Raw genomic sequence first — 12587 nt, 5'->3', positions numbered from 1 at the left:
TGACATTGTTTAGCATACGAGGGCACAAGAATTACGTTACAACAGTGTATATAGGTGCCAGCGTTTTTAGTTATGCGAGTTCTTGACCCCCTATCTTTGGGAGACAGTGAGTGGCTTCATTGTGGGACAGCCCTTTATCTACAGTATATGACCTACTATCTGAAAGCGTATTAGGCTTATGAATGAGTATTTGCATTGTTGCATATTTGTGCATTTGCGTTTTACTGATTCCCTGGGTATAGACTAAGATTTACAAATCCATCATACCCTGAAGGTTATTACCCAGTTGTCTCCGGTGGGAAACTTGTTGGGACTTAAGCGCATTGCAACTAAATGTATGACTCATGAAATTATTATGTGCATATATTGGTTGTTGATTTAGTTTCTGGGTATGCGACTGTCATATTACTGTGAACAACTGTGCAATTTTTGGTGCATCCATTACTGTTGAAGTCAGTCCAGTGATTCACTCGGTTTATGTTTTTGCTTATGAGGTCATAAGCTATCTTATTATTACACAAGGGGTGATTTATTTTAGAAAAATTGATACAGTAACTTGAAAAACTTAACAGGAATATAAAAAAAAAAAATCTAATTTACTACCAAAAAGGTTTCATACTAGTATACTGGAATATTTTACCCTCTTAGTCAACATAATGTAGCTGGGAAGAAGTAGTTCTGAGGCTATTATACAATATTGCACTGTGGTTCTTTGAAATATATTAAAATAATAGCTTTGGGAGTGTGGGAGCTGATATGGTCCTACTTAGGACATACTGTGTTCCTTCCCATTTCCACTCTATTTATCCCTTGGTCTTACCTTTATGCATTTGAGGTTACCAGGTGGTCGGTTCTATGGGATCTGGTGACAGTGGCCGGTGGTGTCCGCCATTTGGTGACAGGTTATGAATCTTTCCGATTATAGGTACATAGTGCCCTTTACACCTAGTGGTTCCTAGGTGACAAGTGCCCTTAACGCCGCCTTTCAACAATATGTTTTACTCCATTTAAATTTGCACCATTTATCTTGCAGCAAGAATACATTTTGCCTCCAAGTTTTGGTCCCCACATTTATTTTTCTCCACTCTTGTCAACCGAGTTAACTATATTATGTGAGCCGAGAAGTTGTTGGCCATCAGAGGAGACTCCATGAATCTTTTCTACAAAGTCTCATGCCTGTGGTTAGACTCCCTTCATTCCACAGATAGGATATTTACTTGTCTTTGTAATGATACTAATATTGTCTTTTTCACTACATATTTTTTATTCATGCATTCATGCTGACCATGTGTTATATGTAGGGTACTCTAGACAACGCCACATATCCAACACAGCCTCCCCCTCCCTCTTTCCCTTTATATTTTGTTCTCTATTGTTCTTAATTTGTACTATGTTTGTGTACTGTACCATTGTCTATGGTGTCCCCGACTGGAGACACTGTTTGATACTAAAAAGCCACATAGATAACGCAAATGTGTTTCAGGGCTGACAGCCAATTTATACATCTGAGAAAGGAGTGTCTCATATTCTGAAATACATTTGCATTATGTATGTGCCTTTTTATATGATTCATGTTTGAACAAAATTCTGTTAATGCAAAGACACTCCAGCATAATCATATTACTACTACTACTGAATGGTTTCTGCACCTTAAATTAGGCTAGTTTTTTTCCCCACCACTCTGCTGCTTAAAAGGCACTTTATGGATGATTATGTCATTCTGTGGTTCACAGGTAGTCAGCTGACACAGGACAACAACTTCCAGAAACAAATAAACCCATATTTTTCCTGGTGTTTTGAGTACTGGACACTAGACCTGCTACAGTACTGAAATGTATGGTACAGCAGAACTGAAATGAAACAGATGGCACTGTAGTCATATGATGGTGAGTGCACATTACATGAAAAAAATGAACAAACCTTAAGTGCTTATTTTAAAATACCCAATTGTAGAATACAAATTATAGATATACATAGTTTTATATAAAGTCTAGAAAATTTCTACATTCTGTATCTTCTAATTTATAAACGGAAGTACTATTAACAATTAAAGTGAAGCAACTGACATCTCTGCTATGAACCTTCTTTTTATAACTTGACTTTATTGTCTCTGTTTATTGTCTTTACAATACCTTTTTATTCCATTCACCAGGAGAACTGAAAATACTTCTTCTCAAAAAAGGCTACATCATAATACCAAAATAATCTTGGGTAAAAGCATTATAATTACTGGAGGATAAAAGAAAGTTCTCATGACCATCATAATGCACAGCTCATTGGTATGTTCACTGCATATGAGCTCACCTTTTCTTTTGCTATGGAAGCTTTTCGAAATGTTTATTAAGCAAAATCTTTAATCTCTTCTTAACAAAATCACTAAAGACCATTAAGAAGTTGAGCAGATTGTGATTCTGATGAGACTCTTCACTTGATGAACACGATGGAATATCTGCCAAAATACTGCAAAACAGGAACGAAGAGTTGATGAATGGAGGCAGCCAAGGGAGAAAAAAATCACAGACAAATATGACTCTTGTGTTATAGTTTTGCAAATGATTTTAAAACAGGAAATAGCAAAAGGAATTTATTTTTATTCCTTTTTTGTTGTTGAAATTTTAGAATTCATTACCTCCTGGCTTGGAAGTCGTATATTAACATTTTACTGCAAACAGCTCAATTGTGTATTTTAACAGCATTACTTTATACAAAATATGATAAATATCAAACTATAGATTACTATGTGTGTTTATAAACTTTGTATTTTATTTCTTAAGGTTTTTTGCTTGTTAATTATTTACAATTAATTATTCGTCTTAGAATTTAAACATTTTGCAAGAGTACTTCAGCTGAACCACAATATTTTGATTACAGCTATGTACTGTGGTTTTGCAGCATCTGCAGATAAAGCAGGCCATTTTACAATACCAGAAGAAAAGAAGGAATGTCCAGCAATATGGATGCGGTGAGAATAGGAACTTCTTTATTGAATCAAATAGGATACAATCAACCACAAACGCTGACGCATTTCGGATCAAGATAGACCCTTTATCATGGCATACAAAAAGTGCACTAAAACCCACATTTATACATAGGTAATAGTCACGTGTAAGTGAAATCACCAATCTAAATACTGGGTAGAGAATATAAAAAACGTGGATACAGACACAGGAACAGAGAAAGGGAGGGGAAGAAATGGAAATGCATATAACAAATAAAGAAACCAAATAGTAAATGAAAAGAAATGCAATACAGAAAACATAAACCACATATGTGAAATGAGTAATAGGTCTGGAATAATATGCTGATATCAATAGGAAAGTATGAGATCATGTATCAGGTTCATGCCATCAACATTTTCAGTATCCAAAACGAAAATCCAGTAGCATTCTCAATTGAGCAATTTTCTCCTCAGATCCCCACCTCTGATATACTGATTAACTCTTTTAATCCTATTAACCTTTAATGTAGATTCATATCCATTATAAATATCTTTAAAGTGTCTGGAAAGTGCGGACACATAAAATTGTTCATTTTTAGCATCTGAAATATGATGTCTTATCCTGTTGTTTGGAAGATTAAATGTGCAGCCCACATACAGACAATGACATTCAGTACATGCAGCTAGATATATTACAGAAGAAGAATTTCAGTTAATATTCAGTTAATATAACTAAAATGTTTTGCTAGTAGTAAATGATTCAAAACTATTGGAAACTGATATGTGGTTGCATGTAATGCAATGTTTGTGACCGCATTTCCATGTACCAGGATGATGCAACCAAGTTTTAGTGGAGGATTGTTTCTGTGATTCTAAAAATAAACTGGAGGAAAGAATAGAGCCCAAAGACGGGCCTCGTCTTGATACCATCCTAACACTAGTTTTATCTAGATTACAAAGAGCAGGGTTACTTTACAATAAAGGTAAATGCTGTGAATTATTTACTGAAAATAGTAACAGAAAACGATAAAATATTATTCTTTTCTTGATGCCTGTTTTGAAACTGTTTTTTTTTTTTTTTTTTTTTTTTTGGAAGTAGTAAAAAGTGTATCTCTTTTTAAGCATTTTACTCTATTATAAGCTTTAGTACAAACTCACTATATCCTCTTTGTTTTAATCTATTGTATAGATGTATTGATTCTGTTTAAAAAATATGGTCATCTGAACAGTTTCTTCTGAGATGTATCCATTCCCCATAAGGGATATTATTCACTACTTGATTATTATGACATGTTTTTGCTTGTAATATTGTATTACCTTGCAGTTTCCTTCCTATATGGTAGAACTGTAATTGATGTAATATCACTCTGATTATTTTTGGTTTTAATAGTATCTGATGTCTACAAAATATTTAGAAATGGTAAGGATCTTTGGAAAAACTTGCAGTAAAAAGGCACATAAAAGGTTTTAAAATACTGTAATACCTCTTTAATTACATTGTGTATGAGTACCCCACAAAGCCAGTTTATAGGGTTGTCTGAGATCAAAAAAATCATAATCCAAACTGTTGTAAAAGCACCCAATTAAACATATTGTATGAACACTGATATTAGAGTGGTTACATTATGTAAATAGTGTAGAGTATCATGGCATACAATGTGAACCTAAATTGTAATACCAAGCAGGTGTGGTGCTGTTTTTTGAAGAAATAGCTCTGTTTTTCTATTTCTGGATAAGCCTTTTAATGTATCCTTGTGCATAGTTAAAAGCCAATGTTGTATAAAGCAACCATAGTTTGTTGTGCATTATTCACATCCTGGAAGTTATAGAATTTCACAATATAGATAAAGGATGTAAATTTAGATATGAATGTTTTGTTTCACAGCTTTTATATTCTAACATTGCTAATTGCTGAATCATTTAGAATCCTGTTACAAAGCCAACATTGCCAGTGTATTGGGCTATTAATCCTTTTGTTGTATATCTTGAAATACAATATTTCTTCTCTCCTTGGACAGTTTTATTGGTTTATGGTGACAGCATGTGGTTTGGTCGCTGAACTAGAAAGATAGAGTACCAAACTGCAGAATAAATTCAAAAAAGTTAGTTTTCCCACTGTATAGCAGACATTATACGATATTGAAAATTTCTTTAATGTTTATTATCTTAATTAAACCCCTTAATTATCTATTTCATGTAGTAACCAAACAATTTTACTTAGTTTATTTTTTTTCTTCAATTTTTTCGGTTAAAATTTGGTTCTTAAAGGGGTACTCCACTAGAAAACATATATATATATATATATATATATATATATATATATATATATATATATATACCGTATTTATCGGGGTATACCACGCACCGGCCTATAACACGCACCCTCATTTTACCAAGGATATTTGGGGAAAAAAAGTTTTTTACCCAAATATCCATGAAAAAATGACGGTGCATGTGTGCGCGTGTATACCCCGATATACCCCCAGGAAAGGCAGGGGGAGAGAGGCCGTCGCTGCCCGCTTCTCTCCCCCTGCCTTTCCTGGGGTCTAGAGAGCTGCTGTCGGCCCTTTTCACCCCCTGGTTATCGGCGCCGCTGCCCGTTCTGTCCCCCTGACTATCGGTGCCGGCGCCGATAGCCAGGGGGAGAGAAGCGGCGCCGACAGCCAGGGGGAGAGAAGGGGCAGCGACACCCATTGCCGGCGCCGCTGCCCCGTTGCCTCCCCCGATCCCCGGTGGCATAATTACCTGAGTCCGGTCCGCGCTGCTCCAGGCCTCCGTCGTGCGTCCCCAGCGTCGTTGCTATGCACGGCGCGGCGCTCTGACGTCATGCGCCGCGCCGTTCAGCGCATAGCAATGACGCCGGGGATGCACGACGGAGGCCTGGAGCAGCGCGGACCGGACTCAGGTAATTATGCCACCGGGGATGGGGGGAGGCAACGGGGCAGCGGCGCCGGCAATGGGTGCCGCTGCCCCTTCTCTCCCCCTGGCTGTCGGCGCCGCTTCTCTCTCCCTGGCAATCGGCGCCGGCACCGATAGTCAGGGGGACAGAACGGGCAGCGGCGCCGATAACCAGGGGGTGAAAAGGGCCGACAGCAGCGCTCTAGACCCCAGGAAAGGCAGGGGGAGAGAAGCGGGCAGTGACGGCCTCTCTCCCCCTGCCTTTCCTGGGGGTGTATCGGCGTATAACACGCACACAGACTTTAGGCTAAAAATTTTAGCCTAAAAAGTGCGTGTTATACGCCGATAAATACGGTATATATATATATATATATATATATATATATATATTATTATTATTTTTTATCAACTGCTGCAAGAAAGTTAAACAGATTTGTAAATTACTTGTATCAAAAATATTTTTTGGAGTTTGGTGTGACATTATGTCCAATTAGCTTTTTTTCCTCCCTTTTTGGTTTAGTTCCAATACACACAAAGGGAATAAACACGTGTATAACAAAACATGTGTTACTGCTTTTACTGCAATCCTTTTATTTATATCTGGAGATAAGTGAACAATTGAAAAATTAGATGCGGCCGAAAAAATGTGTTTCCATGCTAATTTATTTGTGGCGAATCTATATTAAAAACAGCTATTTCTGGACTACAGAGAGCCTCAATAAGTGTGCTGGGGGTAGTAAGATAATACTGTTATTCAGAATGACATGCAGATTACAGGCATCACTTTTAGAATCACTGCCGCAGAGACGCACAATGACAAAGCCTGGAGGTGGCATCAGTATGAGGAGACCATATAGTGGCTGAATGACACAGCCTGGAGGTGTCATTAGTATGAGGAGACCATATACTGGCTAAATGACACCGCGTGGATGTGTTGGCAGCATGAGGAGGCCATATAGTGGCTGAATGACACAGCTTGGATGTGGCTGAAGCATGAGGAGACCATATAGTGGCTGAATGACACAGCATGGAGGTATTGGCAGTATGAGGAGACCATACAGTGGCTAAATGACACAGCGTGGAGGTGTTAGCAGCATGAGGTGACCATATATTGGCTGAATGAAAAAGCTTGGATGTGGCTGAATGACACAGCGTGGAGGTGTTGGCAGCATGAGGAGACCATATAGTGGCTGAATGACACAGCCTGGAAGTATTGGCAGCATGAGGAGACCATATAGTGGCTGAATGAGACAGCTTGGATGTGGCTGAAGCATGAGGAGACCATATAATGTCTGAATGGCACAGCCTGGAGTTGGCAGCAGCATAAAGAGACATTAGGGCTTCACAATACTTAAGATTAAAAGCCGAATTTTGAGATTTAAATTGAAGATTTAGGGTAGCTAATGCTACCATAAAAAAATTTTAGGCCCAGACCCAGGCCCAGCAGCATCAGCAAACTATATATTGGCTGAATGACATAGCCTGGAGTTGGCTGAAGCATGAGGAGACCATATAGTGTCTGAATGGCACAGCTTGGAGTTGGCAGCAGCATGAGAAGACACTAGTTCTTCACAATACCTAAGAGTAAAAGACAAATTTTGAAATTTAAATTGAAGATTTAGGGAAGCTAGTGCTACCATAAAAAATTTTAGGCCCAGACCCAGGCCCAGCAGCATCAGTAAACCATATATTGGCTGAATGACATAGCCTGGAGTTGGCTGAAGCATGAGGAGACCATATAGTGTCTGAATGGCACAGCCTGGAGTTGGCAGAAGCATGAGGAGGCCATTGAAATTTAAGATTTTTATATATAAGTTTAAGATTTTAAAATTGAAATTGAGGATTTTGATATAGAAATTTCAACTCCCAAGTTTTAGTGTCTCGGGCCTCGGCTTGTGGGGGCAAAGGACAAAATCTAACAAGGAATCACATGTCACATCGCAGCACAATGACAGAGGCAGGAGGTGGCATCAATATGAGGAGAACATAGAGTGGCTCAATGGTACAGCCTGGAGTTGGCTGAAGCATGAGAAGAGACCATATAGTGGCTGAATAGGACAGCCTGGAGATGGCATCAATATGAGGAGACCATATAGTGGCTGAATGCCTGCCTGGAGTTTCTGGCAGCATGGGGAGACCATATAGTGTCTGAATGGCACCGCCTAGAGATGGCTGAAACATGAGGAGACCATATAGTGGCTGAATTGCACAGCCTGGAGTTTGTAGCAGCATGAAGAGACCATATAGTGTCTGAATGGCACAGCCTGGTGTTGACAGCAGATGAGGAGACAATAGGGCCTCACAATCTCTAAGAATAAAAGATGAATTTTGAAATTTATAAAGAAGATGTATTGTACCTAGTGCTACCATAAACATATATAGGCAATATCCTAGGCCCAGCAGCATCACTAAACCAAGTAGTTGCTGAATGACACAGACTCAAGCTGGCTAAAGCATCAGTAAACAGTATACTGGATGAATGGCACAGCCTGGAGGTGGCTGACGCATGAGAAAAGACCATATAGTGGCTGAATGAGACAGCCTGGAGGTGGCAGATGCAGCATCAGGAGTCCTGAAAGAGACCCAGTGACAGAGTGGTGCGGTGGGTGGCAATACAAGTACCCGGTGATGAAGGTGGGTGAAAAAAAAGTCTGATGCTGAGGAACGTTTGAAACTGGGGAGCAGTGCCTTAAATCTGTTTGGCACTATCCATATTTGTGAAGTGTTGCTGTGGCACCATGGTCAATCAACTCTGATGCATCAGGCATTGGTGGTTGGAAATCCTGGCTGATCCATGCCTGATTCATCATAACAAATGTCAGTCTCTCCACATTTTTCATGGACAGACCAGTTCTCCTTGGGGTGACTATGGCCCCCGCCGCACTAAACGCCCGCTTTGATTGATGGCACACTACTGGCCTGCAGGACAGCTTTTCCAGGGCAAACTCTGCTAGTTGAGGCCACATATCAAGTTTGGCTGCCCAGAAGTCCAGCGGATCTTCAAGGTGTGTTGGCATAGGCCTGGTACTCCTCCTGCCACCCCCCCCTCTCCCCAGCAGCCATGGCAGTGGAAGGTGAGCGCAGTGGGCTCCCCGATCCCCCCCATTCAGACCTGCAAGAGGATGGAAAATGATGCCGACAGGCATCGGCCAACTGACTACATTGGATTCCTGAGTAGTAGGTCACTTTGTCGTCTTTCTCAGTGGGTGTAAAAAAAAGGCCCCTATTTTGTGGTGGTAGCGAGGGTCCAATAAGGGGGAGATCCAGTAGTCATCCCGCTGCCGAATGGTGACAATTCGTGTGTCACTACGCAAGCAAGTGAGCATGCATTGTGCCATTTGTGCAAGTGACTCGCAGGGACTCCCTGTCTCACTGCATACTGCCACAGTGTGTCTGGGTCCTTTGTCACGCCTTCCTCATAACCATCTAGTTCCTCTGGCTGCTCCTGCTCCTCCTCTCCTGTCAGATTACTAAAAAAAAACACCCATTTGGCGAAACCTAAACTATGCTCCATTGTGCCCCTGGGCGCATGGATCAGCTTTCCCAGTTGCATCACAGACAAGATGTTATTCCCATTGTCAGTCACCATGGTTCCCATTTCCAGTTTTAGTGGAGTAAGCCATGCTACGATTTCTTTACAAATGACTTTTAGCAGTTTCTCCCCTGTGGGAATCTGTACACCAAGGCAAACCATGTGAAGGACAGCGTGACACTGCCATTGCCTGCATACATGGTATGCTTAAGGGCCACTGAGACATGTCTGGGCAGTGGAGGCTGAGGACACAGTGGAGGATGAGGAGGCAGAGTTGCACACTGTCACAGGAACAACGGCCTGAGTGCATTTTAGGAGGAAGCGGCGTGACCTGTCCAAGTTGGTTTTGTTACTGTGCAGGAACCACATTCACCCAGTGAGCCGTAAAGGACATGTATTGTCCCTGACCATAGTTACAGCTCCAGATGTCGGTGCTGCTGTGCACTTTGGTACACACTGACAGGCTCAAGGACTGGACTACCTTCTCTTCCACAAAATTGTGCTGGTCTGGTACTGCCTTCTTCGCAAAGAAATTACATCTTGGCAATCTCCATCTCGGCTCGGCACAAGGCATCAGTTCTCTGAAAGGTGCAGAGTCCACCACTTGAATAGGGAGGGACTGCAGCACCAGCAACTTGGTCTGGAGCACATTTAGCTTCTGCACCATTTGATAAGTGGGCACATACTGTTGTCTCTTGGACATGGCTTTGCCAATGGATTGTTAGTGGAATGGCTGACTAAAAGTAGGAGGAGCAGGAGCATCTGGAGTGACAGAAGGAGGGTATGACACACAGCTCCCTTCAGCTGAGGTGGTGGAGCCTTGGGTGGCTGAAGGAGGGAGCGGCGTGCCACTAGGTCATGCAGCAGGCTGGACCCCTACATTGGAGTCACGGTTCTCCCAGGCCACTTTATGGTGGCGAAGCATATGTTGACGCAGGGCCGTGGTGCCAACATTGGGACACTGGCTACGCTTCAACTTCTGCCGACATATCTTGCATATGGCTATTCCGGATGCTTGATGAAAAACTGCCACACCGCCGAGTAGCTGATTTTCCCACCAACAGTCCACACTAATTGACTGCTACTGCCGCTGTCTCCAGAACCCCTTTTCCACTACCTCCCGGGATGGTAGGCTGCCGCGAAGCAGGTGGTCTTCCCTGGGCACATTTGGCTCCAGAATTTAAACTTCTGCCACCATGCTGACTGCAAACACTGCTACCACCTTGCTGGCTCAGCTGCTGCCTCACGGGCAATCTGCAACTCTCTTCTCCTGATGATGATGATGAAGCCCCTTCTGCACCCGTCTCCCATTTGCGATCAGCTTCATCATCATCAACAAGTGTGTGCACGTCACTGATATCCTCCTCAGGTTCCTCAACAGTGTCTGCTTCAGGATCCTGAATCCTGGCAACACTGCCTCCCATGTCACTCTCCTCATCACTACTTGCCCGCTTAGCGGAGGAAGCGGCAGATGTCTCCTCCACTTGTTGGCTGGGCAGTCCTCTATTAGATCGTCCTAAGTGAATAGTGGAGTTGAACCCAAAGCATAAGTTACTTCTGTAGGGGAAGGAACAACATAGGATAGAGGAAATGGAAGGACAGGGATTGCTCCCGGGCCATGCCAACTGAGGGTATCAGATGTCACTTGTGATGAAGTGGATGACCGTGTTAACCAATGGATGACGGCAGATGGGTTGCTGGTCGAGACACGATCGCTAGCTGATAACGGGAGCTCAGGCCTCTCGCTGCTACTCCTGCTGCTAGTTTTCTGCGACCTCTGCCTGATAAATTTAGGCCTCTGCCACTCCTCTGTGCACTTCTGGCACTTCTCTGCCTAATATACTTAGTTAAACACAAAATGAATAAACTGCACCAAATAGGTATATATTGTACTCTGTTTTTCATGATATGTACTAGGTGCAAGGGGTCTATAAGTCGTGAATCAGTATAGCTCCATAAACTATTTTATGCAAAGAAAGAGAAAAAACTCAAACAGAGAGCAATTGCTACTGATAAATATGCAAAATGTTATTATTATATCCAAAATGTTAAAAAGCGTCACACATATGTGACTAATTTCAATAAGGATAAAATACCAGGTGTGTATGTATAAAGCAATACAAAATGAGATGTCTCAGATACAACCGGAAAACACGTAGGTGGATCAGGTACAGTAAAAGTAAAAATCACAATGGATGTACATATAGTGAGGTCAGGAAATGATGTAATATGGCTCCTATTCAAAAAGAAGTAACCAGGGGTCCAGAAAGGGCCCCAGTAGTGGTGAGAAGCTAACTGCTATATCACATGATTGGTATAGAGAATGGGCCCAAAGTATATCAATAATGATTGGTGAAAAAGAACCTCACTTACCCATAATGGAAGCCTGTAACCACCATCCCAACGTACGTTTCGTCACCCGACTTTCTCAAGGGACGCTACCCGACTATGTACATGGCTCCCTTTTATACTGTGTTTGTTATGGATATTGTGCGCCGATTTGTGCCGTGTGGCGCATGCGCAGGGTCCCGACCCGAATGGAATCGGCGCTCACCGCCGCGTCACAGCCGATACCCGCAGGTCACGAAAGCATCACTTCCGGACCTGCGCGCACGGCCTATTGACGCCCGGGGAGTCCGTGCCAGGAAAAGTGCCCCGCGCATGCGCACAATCAGAAATCGGCGCCTTGCATTAGAAATTGCACAAAGTCAATAGACAGTATGTATATAACCCTGTCTGCACCTATACTTAGCAATATAACTAACCGAGCCTTATGACATCAATGTCCTGACATCAATATAGCCTCACATAGCAACCGATAACATGCGTCATGATATACATATAGACGAATGTACTTATAATAACAAACAGCAACTCATAAAGCATAGATTGGAAAATAATTACAGCGTTAATTCAAATAATGAATAAAAGTGCTCAATCTATATGCACTTATTGGTTATAGGTCCCTGCATATGGCCACACGTGGTTACTATTTAAAAGTGTATACACTTGGGGAATTCACATAAAAGTAATAAAAAACATCAAGCGTAGATGGAGTGTACTCATTACCATAATTGTAACAGTAAGTGTGATATACAAAAAATTCATTAAAAAATTGATGGTAAAGTGTATATGTGAATTAATAAAAAATACTAAAATAAGTAAATAATAAAGGGATACAAGGGATATATATATAGAACATATATGTGTATAAAAATA

The 12587-nt window shown here is 41.6% G+C and overlaps 1 long non-coding RNA gene across 1 annotated transcript; it reads left to right on the top strand.

Moving 5' to 3' along the window:
• The first annotated feature begins 1348 nt into the window (after positions 1-1348).
• Positions 1349-2831, top strand: LOC130272577 (uncharacterized). Its single transcript, XR_008843615.1, has 3 exons — positions 1349-1886; positions 2153-2279; positions 2383-2831. It is a non-coding gene; the product is annotated as an uncharacterized LOC130272577 (long non-coding RNA).
• The last annotated feature ends 9756 nt before the right edge of the window (positions 2832-12587 follow it).

The sequence above is a fragment of the Hyla sarda genome, chromosome 5, assembly GCF_029499605.1.
Source record: "Hyla sarda isolate aHylSar1 chromosome 5, aHylSar1.hap1, whole genome shotgun sequence".
Lineage (NCBI taxonomy): Eukaryota > Metazoa > Chordata > Amphibia > Anura > Hylidae > Hyla > Hyla sarda.
Note: the sequence above shows the minus strand (reverse complement) of the source record. Positions and strands in the feature narration are given on the sequence as shown.